We start from the raw sequence: 12,555 nt of genomic DNA on the forward strand, positions 1-12,555 counted from the left end.
TTTCAGTCATCACATTTCATATTTAGTTCAACAAGATTATCCGTAGTTATTAGACCACCAAGACTAACTGTCAGCTCAAAGGCCTCCATTACTATCTAATCTTATAACAGAAGGCAGTAGTAGTAACTAGGAGAGGATATATGCTTCCTTCTATAGGAAAGCAAATTCACATTTTAAAGACAAATGAATATTCAAACCAGCAAAAGATACCTATGTAATTCATTATTGAAAATGCTGCTCTGGTAATCCACTTGGTGAAACTATGAACTGAATGGAAATAAGTTAGTTAAAAAGGAAGGGCATAAGGAGCTTGGAGGTGAAGTACTTTGTAACATCATCACAATGTATGGTAATGTGACAAAAATATACACCCATGCCATAGCAGTAAAATAAAAATACTGGAAATTTCTAAGCATTGTGAGAATATTATATATTTTTGGTGTTTTAATAACCATGTTTTAAATTAATCTGCAGTCTAACTGTAGTTATCTCATAAGACTTATACAAACCTTTAATTTAGTCATTAATCTTTATTAATGTAATATACTTAGTAAATCGCTATTTTACAGAAGTTCTTTAGTTTAAGTTAACATCTATGCATCCAGGGCTAAACAGGGTTGTAAACAGCAAAAAATGATAGTGAAAATAATGGTTTGAGGAACACAGCACATATTGAGATGCTAGAGCTTAATTCAATATTGACAGCACTTTGTTTTTAACTTTTTTCTTTTTGATAGAAATGTGTCTTTCAAAAATTATAATGTTAATAATAGTTTAGTCTGTAGAAAATCTGTCAACCTCACGTGACAACCTCATGTAGAAAAATGTATTTAGATATAAAATGGTAGCTAAATCTAATTTCTTATGGATCTTTCTATTTCATGGTCTTTATGCGTCTTCAGGTTTTCTTATATTCAGTGAAGAGAGAGAACAATACTGCCAGACACCAGTAACAGAGATCATTAAATATAAGCTATGAATAGCATAACATATAACTAATGAACAATCCATTGAGTAGAACTTGTGTGCTTAGAAGACTGAAATAACTTTTTTTGTAATCTCAAATACACAAATAGATTCCAGTTAGTTCATATATGAATTGTCAATAGGAAATTTAACTAATTTTGTTAAAAAGATTTGTTACATTCAAGGGTGCACCTAGTTTTTATAACTGTTGTCCTCTTTTCCCTTTGATACAAATATATATCACTGTCAGAGAAGCATATAAACTATTAAGTTGATAAAAGTCAACACAAAATTTAGACGTTTTTCAAAGTATCTCTGTTCTGCAGAGAAGGCCTTATTGAAAACATTCTCAATTCAAAAAGTCAGTTATTCAGCTTCTCAGGACAGTCTACTTAGCAGCATAATGAGGAGCATCTTTTCCATTACTCTTGCAGACACCATTTCCCAAATTCTCCTGGCATACATGCTATACATGCTGGGAATGATGATGATACTGATAATGATGATGAAGATGAAGATGATGATGATGATGATGATGATTGTTATTATTATTATTATTATATAGCATCCAGTAAGTGTAATCTGCCATCTGCCTAACTCTTTGCTATATAACCTACTGTTTTCTACTGAAGGAATTGGCTTCATTATTGATATGCTGAGATAAATCTGTATTTGAAAGTTTAGAAAGAGTAATATATAAGGGGGATATACACAATTATTTTGAGTTCAGTAGTCATATGGGCTTGACACCTGACCTAAGATTTCGGTTTTTGGCATTTTTATTTTTATATTTAATTATTATTTTTTATTTTATATGTTTGTTTGTTTTGTTGTTGTTTTTTTTTTTTTTTTTTCATTAACCATGTTTAAAGACCACAGTAATCAAGCAGATCTATAATATCTACAAAATAATAATAAATTAATAAATTAGAATAAGAAAAAAATCTTCTAACTCTCACACTAGTAGTTAAAAGAGAGACAGATCTAGATACATTTAACAAGATATTTGTGTGTGTGTGTTTGTGTGTGTGTGTGTGTGTGTATGTGTAAAAGAGTGTAAGGACTAATAGCATTTGATATTAATGTCTTTGCTTTTGATTATTACTGAAACACAAAGATTCTTTGGAGTTATTATTCAATTTGCCTCTCTCAGCATTACAGCTTTGGGAACTCTTTTTTACTGTATGTCATGTCAGAAAAGGTTGAACTTCTGAATTATAGGGAGTCCTGAGGTTAAATATGCCACAGGGTTGTGTAACATAGCTTGCTCTCTGATTTCTCTACTTAAGAAAACCACCTCTTCTAAAGAAGACAATGAAGATAAAAGCATTTTTCCATTCTTATATTTACCATCTTCACTGAATACAAGTGGCAGCTGACGAGTGCAATTTGAAAGGTACATTCATCTGTGCCATGACTGTATGTACTGTCTGGTAAATATATGCTCTGCAAGAGATAGCAGATAGGTAACTTGAAGATGCTCCTGGGCTTTCTGTAGGAATATGAGAATATGTATCTGATTCCCTTTGGTTCCAAGGTGTCATTCTTGCAGTTCGGGCTTTTGGATGCTAGATTTTACGAGACTTTAGAGGGCTGGGGCTGATTTTACAAGACTTTAGGGGGCTGGGACGGTTAGTGGATGGAGCGGGAGTACAGGTGGTGTTTTCGTCCATCCCTATGGTGGCAGGGAGAGCTACAAAGAGGACACAGAAACCCCACCTGATAAACACGTGGCTCAGGGGCTGGTGCCAACACAGAAATCCTTTTATTTTTGACCATGGGGCACTTAGCACCCGGCCTGATGGCTGCAGACGGGTCACTATTTTTTAGGGGAAAACAGATCCTGGGCCAGGAGCTGGCAGGGCTCATTGATAGGGCTTTAAACTAGGTATGAAGGGGGATGGGGCTGAAACAAGGATTGTTGGAGCTGTGCCAGGGGGAACAATGGCAAGGCCGGAGGATAAGGCAATGGCCCAGCTGAAGTGCATCTACACCAATGCACGCAGCATGGGTAACAAACAGGAGGAGCTAGAAACCATCGTGCAGCAGGCAGGCTACGACTTGGTTGCCATCACGGAAACATGGTGGGACCACTCTCATGAGTGGAGTGCTGCAATGTCTGGCTATAAGCTCTTCAGAAGGGACAGGCAGCACAGAAAGGGTGGTGGTGTGGCGCTCTATATTAGAGAGTCTTTCGATGTTGTAGAACTCGAGGTTGGGAATGACAAGGTCGAGTCCCTTTGGGTTATGAACAGCAGGAAGGACAACAAGGCTAGCGCCCTGGCTGGGGTCTGTTATAGACCGCTGAACCAGGATGAGGAGACAGATGAAGAGTTCTACAGGCAGCTGACAGAAGTCGCAAAATCTTCAGCGCTTGTTCTCGTGGGGGACTTCAACTTCCCTGACATATCCTGGAAGCATAACACAGCCCAGAGAAAGCAGTCTAGGTTTCTGGAGAGCGTGGAAGATAGCTTCCTAACACAGCTGGTTAGTGAGCCTACAAGGGGTGGTGCCCCGCTAGACCTTCTCTTCACAAAAAGGACTGGTGGAGGATGTGGTTGTCAGAAGCTGTCTTGGGTGGAGTGACTGCGAAATGGTGGAGTTCTCTGGATACCCAGTACCCTGAGCTGGTGGAAGGGGATGGGGAGCAGGATGTGGCCCTCACTATCCACGAAGAAATGGTGTTGACCTGGTACGGCACTTGGATGTGCGCAAGTCAACGGGGCTGGATGGGATCCACCCAAGGGTACTGAGAGAACTGGCAGAGGAGCTGGCCAAGCCGCTTACCATCATTTATCGGCAGTCCTGGCTACTGGGGGAGGTACCAGTCAACTGGAAGCTAGCAAACGTGACACCCATCTACAAGAAGGGCCGGAGGGCAGACCCAGGGAACTATAGGCCTGTCAGTTTGATCTCAGTGCCAGGGAAGCTCATGGAGCAGATCCTCTTGAGAGTCATCACGCAGCACTTGCAGGGCAAGCGGGCGATCTGGCCCAGTCAGTATGGGTTTATGAAAGGCAGGTCCTGCTTGACAAACCTGATCTCCTTCTATGACAAAGTGACGCTCTGGGTGGATGAGGAAAAGGCTGTGGATGTGGTCTACCTTGACTTCAGCAGGGCTTTTGACACCGTTTCCCACAGCATTCTCCTCAGGAAACCGGCTGCTCTTGACTTGGACTGGCGCACATTTCATTGGGTTAGAAATTGGCTGGATAGCTGGGCCCAAAGAGTCACGGTAAATGGAGTCAAATCCAGTTGGAGGTTGGTTACTAGTGGTGTTCCCCAGGGCTAGGTGCTGGGGCCGGTCCTCATTAATGTCTTCATCGATGATCTGGATGAGGGGATCAAGTGCACCCTCAGTAAGTTTGCAGATGACACCAAGTTAGGTGCATGTCTCAATCTTCTCGAGGGTACGAAGGCTCTGCAGGAGGATCTGGATAGGCTGCACCGATGGGCTGAGGTCAACTGCATGAAGTTCAACAAGGCCAAGTGCTGGGTCCTGCACCTGGGGTGCAGTAACCCCAAGTAGATCTATAGACTGGGAGATGAGTGGTTGGAAAGCTGCCTGGCAGAGAAGGACCTGGGAGTGATGGTGGACAGTCGGCTGAATATGAGCCAGCAGTGTGCTCAGGTGGCCAAGGAGGCCAACGGTGGTCTAACCGTGCTGGGCAGCTAAACCCCACAACCGCTCTCTCACTCCCCCTCTTTATAGATGAGGAGGGGGAGAAGTAAAGCAAAGAACAACTCACGGGTTGAGATAAAGATAATTTAATTAAAGGGAAATAATAATAATAATTAAATAAAGATTATTATGAACTAAACAATTTAAATAAAGGGAAATAAAAAGGGAAAGGGGAAAAGGGAGGGGGAAAGGGAAAATAAAAAGAAGGGACGAAAACAAATAAAATAAATGAAGGCTATGTGGAAGTGCAGAGGAAAGAAATTACTCTCTACTTCCCACAAATGAGTGATGATTGACCACGTCCTTGAAGCAGGGCCTCAACGCATGTAGTCGGTGTTCGGGAGGAGGACTGACCTTTTCACAACGAGAGCCCACTCCTCCCCTCTTCTTCCTGTTTCCACCTTTTATTGCTGAGTGTGATATCACATGGTATGGAATATCCCTTTGATTGGTTTAGGTCAGCTGCCCTAGTGATGTTTCTCTTCTCACTTTTTGCCCACCCCCTAGGAGGGTTAGAGAGAGGCCCGATGCTGTGCCAGTGCTGCTCAGCGGTAGACACAATACTGGTGTGATAACACTGCTGTTCCAGCTACAAGTACAGAGTACGGCACTGTATGGGCTGCTGCAGAGAAAGTTAACATTCCAGACAGACCCAGTACAAACGGCATCCTGGCTTGCATAAGAAACAGTGTGGCCAGCAGGGCTAGGGAAGTGATCATCCCCCTGTACTCAGCTCTGGTGAGGCCGCACCTCGAGTACTGTGTTCAGTTTTGGGACCCTCTCTACAAGAAGGATATCAAGGTGCTAGAGTGAGTCCACAGAAGGGCAACGAAGCTGGTGAGGGGTCTGGAGAACAAGTCCTATGAGGAGCAGCTGAGGGAGCTGGGCTTGTTCAGCCTGGAGAAAAGGAGGCTCAGGGGCACCTTATTGCTCTCTACAGATACCTTAAAGGAGGCTGTAGAGAGGTGGGGGTTGGTCTATTCTCCCATGTGCCTGGTGACAGTACAAGGGGGAATGGGCTTAAGTTGCACCAGGGGAGTTTTAGGTTGGATGTTAGGAAGAACTTCTTTACCAAAAGGGTTGTTAGACATTGGAACGGGCTGCCCAGGGAAGTGGTGGAGTCACCATCCCTGGAGGTCTTTAAAAGACGTTTAGATGTAGAGCTTAGGGATATGGTTTAGTGGGGACTCTTAGTGTTAGGTCAGAGGTTGGACTCGATGATCCTGAGGTCTCTTCCAACCTAGAAATTCTGTGATTCTGTGATTTTTCTCTCTTTTTTATTATTTCTTTCTTATGAACTGTCTTTTTCTTTCACTCTGAACATAACTCAGGCTGGTCACACTAGCTCATTAGAAGTGAGACAGTATTTGGGAAACCCCTGGACCTTTAGAGAAGACTGACCTATTATGTGGAGCAGCAACAAATGCTTCAGGAACTTCTTTGAATAAAGAGTTATGTTTATTAAAATAAATACAATAAAAAGATCAGTTTAGTTGCCCTCTTATCTTTTTTCACAGGCATTTCATGGAGATCCCAAATAGATGGACATAGTACACATTATTAAATAAGAGATGTCAAGTGCATTATCACTTTGTTTACTATAAAAAACAGTCTCAGTGATAACTAGAGTTCCTTCACTCTATTAATAGCATTCAATAATTTTCAACAGTCTGACTGTAAAATATTTTTTTACAGGGAACAATCTCTGGTATATATGTGCTGTACACAACATTTTAAAGAAGTTTAGTTTTATGCAGATTCATTATAGCTGAGTGAAACTTGTAGATAAACTTTTCCAGAGGCTTGTGTAACTCATTCATGCTGTTCAGAAAATTAGTAGAGAAGACATTCTCTACTGTTAGTGTATAAATCCTAACACAACAAAAAACCTACCATGCTTAAATAGGCAGCCCACTGTTTACACCAAAATTATCTTTATGATATTTTATTCAAGCCATGAAATTTGCAGATTATTTTATTTTATTTTATTTTATTTTATTTTATTTTATTTTATTTTATTTTATTTTATTTTATTTTATTTTATTTTATTATTTATCTTTGTGGAGAGATACAACTTCTAAATTATGCATGACACTACTTACTAGATAAGAAGTTTTATAGCCATGGAAGAAACTATTTGTCTCCAGTGAAAAGATTCTGAGGTTCAGAATCAGGCAAACATGATCTGCCAATATATTGTCTCACATGTATTGTCTCTTGACTCACATGTACATGAACAATAAAAATCTCCTAGCTTGGCAAATACAAACCTGGAGACAGTTGTATTTACCAGACCTCGTGTGGAAAGAGGATTACCTGAGTACTTTTTTTCTTGTAAGAAGCCCTGTTACTAGGTAGTTCATACCAGAAAGATTTACAACAAAATATTCTTCTGCACATTTCCTTTCTCACAAACATAAACTTGAATGAAATAGTGGAAGAAACAATAACAGTCTTGATGTAACAAAGATAGACTTGGAAATTGGTATTTTCAGATCTTCAGGCATAGAGGCCCTCAATCCAAACTGCCTATTTATAAACATTTTTATTTTTTTTTAACTGAAATCTCTTGAATACCTAGTTGTCTTATTCCCCTTACACTTTGCAGAATATTAGAGACTTAGAGTTTGGAGAATATTATGAATGCATATTATTTTTTAAGATCTGCCCTCAAATCCTTTGGGGTCTTACAGACTCCCTAGAACTATCACTGTTTGAACTTCTGAAAATAAATTTTGTATGTATATATAACATATATATATTTATATGTATATATAACACTTACTGAAGAAGATGATCGAGAAATTCCCTATTCAGCTCAAAAAGTTCTCTTGCACAGGCATCCAAACCGCAAAATCATCCTGGTATAACCCTTCTGCATTTGTTTCTCAGTCTGCATTCTTGTGTCTGTGGCATTCTTCTCTGTCAATGATGCTCTATTTTCCAGCTATGCATATTTTAAATGCAAGAGTTTATCAGAAAAGTCCTTAGTAGCAATCTCTTTTCTAGCATGGGGAATCCTGTTCTACAACTCTGACCAGTTGCTAAGAGTAATCAAAGAGCCAATGATGCCAGGAATAAATCACATGAAGAGAAATATTTTTAACAGAGGAATGGAGCTGCAAAAAACTCAGTAGAGCTGGAATGCTCCAGAAACACGGAGTATAACTTGGGGAAAAAAAAAAGAAGAAAAAAAAAATGTTTAAACAGCACTCAGATTTTAGGTATAGACATGGGGCTGCAAAACAAGAGTTCTTTCATTTTTAAAAATGGTAAAGTATCAAAAATCTTAATTACCAATCTGCATGCTCCTTGATCACGTAAACGGCAGTAAGAAGTGTTAGCTACATAGAAGTAAAAAATAGATAGATAGATAGATAGATAGATAGATAGATAGATCGATCGATCGATCGATCCTGCAAATAAACCCACTGCTTCCCATTTACCTGAGCCATGAAAATGTTTCAAGAAACTCTTTGGGACTATTTGCCTTTGCATGCTTTCCATTCCACTCCATTTGTAGAGGGTCAGGCATATACATACTGTAGGCAAAATGAACAGAACAGAACACAACAGATAGAACAGTTGGAAGGGACCTACAAAGATCATCAAGTCCAAATGTGTCACCATTTCAGGACTACCAAAAAGTTAATGCATATTACTAAAAGCATTATCCATATGCCTCTTGAATTGGAATGGTGCATCAACCAACTCACTAGGTAGCCTGTTCCAGTGTTTGACTGCTCCCATGGTAAAGAAAACTTTCATAATATCCAGTCTGAACCTCCCCTGGCTCAGCTTTGCGCCTTTCCCACATGTCCTACTATCAGTTACCAGGGAGAAGAGATCATTACCTCCCTCTCCATTTCTCTTCCTTAGGAAGTTGTACAGAGCCATGAAGCTCTCTTAGATCTCTTAGCTTCCTTTTCTCCAGACTAAACAAACCAGATGTCCTTAGCTGCTCCTCACAGGACATGTCTTACAACTCTTCTACCATCTTTGTTGTGCCCATCTGACTCTTTCAAGTATCTTAATTTGCTTTTTATATTTGTGATCTGTGAACTGCACAACAATATTTATGGTGAGACCACACCAACACTAAATATAGAAGGCAAATGACCTCTTTTTACTGGATGGCTTTCCTTCATCTAACGCACCCCAAAATGTAGTTTTCCTTCTTGGCTGCCAAAAGACATATGTCACTTCTCAACTGTGATCAGTGAATCACTACCTTATTTACAATGGGTGCCTAGGGTATGGAAGGGAGGAAGTCAGAAGACTTCATGTCTTATTTTAAAACTTTTCTACTTAGAGTTTTCAAAGATATTGCAAGTAGAGAAAAATAGTCATGAAATTACAATTTGCCTATTTGAGAAGTTCACTCCATATGTAAGCTCAGCATGTAAGAGTGCGATGACAAAGGATGCAATCCAAGGTGTGTGGGGGGAAGGGAACAAGAGGAGAGGGCAGTGAAAGAGGAGAAAACGAAGACCACAACTTTCTATGTTGAGTTTGATCAAAGCATACATGACAGCAAGATTTTGTCTAGAAACTGGTACTATATACCTATATACTCAAAAATTGAAAAACACACAGTTTAAAAAAAAATGAATAAACTTCTGTTTTTAAGTATTTGATATCACCTTTATTTAAAAAAAAAAAAAAAAAAAAAAAAAAAAAAAGCTAATCAGATGAAAATTTAAAATTGGTAATCCTAAAATTCTTTAGTCCTGAGGGACTGAGGTTGGGAACTGTCTGTTGTGTGCATATAGAGGTTCCTTAAAATTCAAACTCAGTAATGAGCTCAAGTACAGTTCTGGTTTTTAGCATTCTCTACAGTGAGCAAATAAAATTATATCTGAATATCCAGTTTTAACATTTCTCAAAGACAACCACCCATCTCCTGTTTTTCTCTAGGCCACTGAACAATGCTACCCATTTGTTTTACACACAATTGTAGTTTACTTCTCTGTCACTTGAAGTCCCACCAGCAACTGCACTACTTCTGAAGTTAGAATATAGTGAGATTTGGTTTTCCAAACCAAGTCAAACAGTAAACAAATTTTCTGGTCATTTCTGTTATAAAATTCCCAAATGCAGCTCACCGGAAGAGACCTGAGAGTTGTCAAAAGAGGAGCTGATAACGGTATTTTGCTTAGTTTCAAAGTATGGAAATGCATACATATATATAAATTAAAATAATAATAATAATATCAAAAAGATAATGGGGAAAGGGTTCCTTTGCCTTCGGATAGTCATGCTTTAAAAATAAAATTGGAATAGAGTGCAAAAACAGTACACATAAGGAAGATATAAAAATTGATGGAGAGATTTTTAAAAGTTTTTCCATTCTGTTTTATGTTTCTGGCTGGTTCCCAAGGTTTAAATAGGACATTGGAATGAAAAGTAGGAAAGTTAAAATTGACCTGCTTTTTATTCTTTATTTAGAACAGTGGGGGGAAAAATGAAATAGGAATGCACTGGTGGAAATAGTATTATCTGCTGATAGCAAGCCAGAACCAGATGTCTTAAAGCTAGGTTATTTTTACAGTGTATTGAACCAGGAACAGTAAGGTAATGATTTCACATTTAATAGGCAGTTAATTTCTTTCAGAGATTTTAAGAGAAAATGAAATTACATATATGTATAGTTTGCAAAAACTAAACTGCATTTAAAACAGAAAATGTTTGTATCCTACAGGTTCTTCATTTAGGTGGATAAAGAAAGGAAATGTTGAGTTACTACAAAAGATTTATTTATCTCAAGTTGACTAAGTCACTTAGTATCATTCAATTTCATGTTGTCCATAAAATAGGGTTGTGTGTTAAGGAAAGAAGGACTACAGATCAACTGTCAGAATACACACCCACAGTTTGCAGAAGGACAACAGAGCAGTCACTGGCCACGTACTTATGACCAGGCTCTGGAGCCTCATGAAATGTGACATACCAACTCAATAATGTATAGACAGAAGTTACATAGAGTAGAAACTGTCTCTGTTTTTATAATGTCTAAAATAGACTTGTACCTGTTCTGTTTCATCAGGTAGTCTTGAACCTACTCTTCACTCATAATGGGAGGCACTTTGCTTCCCCAGACCTTATCTACAGGTTCAGGGAAACAAAAGACATGGGAAGCCTGACTAGCAGTGAAGAATGAGGCAAAGAAGTTGCTGAGTACCTCAGCCTTCTCCATCTCTGTTGTTAGCAGTTCTCCCTTCTTATTTGTCTGAGGGGAAACACTCTCCTTGGCCTTTCTTTTCTGGCCAATGCACCTATAGAATCCGTTCCTGTTATTTTTTTCATTCCTTGCCAAGCTCAGTTTCATCTGATTTGTCTAATACATGGACTAGGAAGTTATCCTCAACACACTCTAAGAATCTCCTGGATTGTTTACAGCTTTCTGAGTGGCTTTTGCAGCAGACGTCTGGGTAGTTGAAGTCCCCCATCATGATGATAGCATGTGAGTGTGCTGCTTCTTGTAGCTGAAACATGAAGGCCTTGGCACCAGGCTTCCCTTAATCAGGTAGCCTGTATTAGACCTGACCACGGGATGTCCTTTATTGGTCTGGTCCTTAAACTTTTACCCACAAGCTCTCAGACTGCCTGTGGCTGTTTCTCAGAGGTATCTGTTTGCAATCAAGCCATTCTCTAACAGAGACAGCAACACCCACACCCTTCCTTCTCTGTCTGTCTTTTTTGAAAAGCTTGTAGTTCTCTATTCCAGTTTTGTGATTTGTCCTACCACATTTCCCTGACAGAAATCAGGTCACAGTTTTCTATTTGCAGCATAGTTTCCAACTCCTTCTGCTTGTTTCCCATGCTGTGTGCACTGTTACAGAAGACCCTCAGATGGACTATAGGTCGTTTCACCCCTTTCAGAGGAACCCCTTCAGGTTTGAGGCCCTTCAGGTTTGAACCCCTTCAGGTTTTTTGAACCCCTTCAGGTTCACCCCTTCAGGTTTGAGGCCCTGGAGATTGAGAGACCGGTAGCTGAGGAAGAGATAGAAAGTGTTCCCAGGAGGATGCCTAGGGCGAGGAGGTCGACTCCACGCATCAGAACTGCCTCCACCAAGAAAGAAAGAAGGGTGATTGTCGTGGGAGACTCTGTCCTTAGGGGGACAGAGGGCCCTATTTGTCGGCCTGACCCTACCCGTAGGGAAGTCTGCTGCCTCCCTGGGGCCAGGGTCAGGGACGTGGCCAGGAAGCTCCCCAACCTGGTGCGCCCCTCTGATTATTATCCGCTCCTGATAATCCAGGCGGGCACTGATGACATTGACAACAGAAGCCTGAAGGCTATCAAAAGAGACTTTAGGGGACTGGGACGGTTAGTGGACGGAGCAGGAGTGCAAGTAGTTTTTTCGTCCGTCCCTACGTTGACAGGAAGGGGTACGGAGAGGACAACGAAAGCCCACCTGTTAAACACGTGGCTCCGGGGCTGGTGCCTACGCAGAAATCTTGGGTTTTTCGACCATGGGGCAGTTTACTCAGCACCTGGTCTGGTGGCCGTAGACGGGTCCCTATCCTTTAGGGGAAAAAGGATCCTGGGCCAGGAGCTGGCGGGGCTCATTGATAGGGCTTTAAACTAGGTAAGAAGGGGGATGGGGCTGGAGCGAGGACTGTTGGGGCTGTACCAGGGGGAGCAGTGGCAAGGCCGGAGGATAAGGTAAAGGCCCAGCTGAAGTGCATCTACACCAATGCACGCAGCATGGGTAACAAACAGGAGGAGCTGGAAGCCATCGTGCAGCGGGCAGGCTACGACTTGGTTGCCATCACGGAAACGTGGTGGGACCAGTCTCATGACTGGAGTGCTGCGATGCCTGGCTATAGGCTCTTCAGAAGGGACAGGCAGCATGGAAGGGGTGGCGGTGTGGCTCTCTATATTAGAGAGTCTTTCGATGTTGTAG

The sequence above is a fragment of the Anas platyrhynchos genome, chromosome Z (assembly GCF_047663525.1).
Source record: "Anas platyrhynchos isolate ZD024472 breed Pekin duck chromosome Z, IASCAAS_PekinDuck_T2T, whole genome shotgun sequence".
NCBI lineage: Eukaryota > Metazoa > Chordata > Aves > Anseriformes > Anatidae > Anas > Anas platyrhynchos.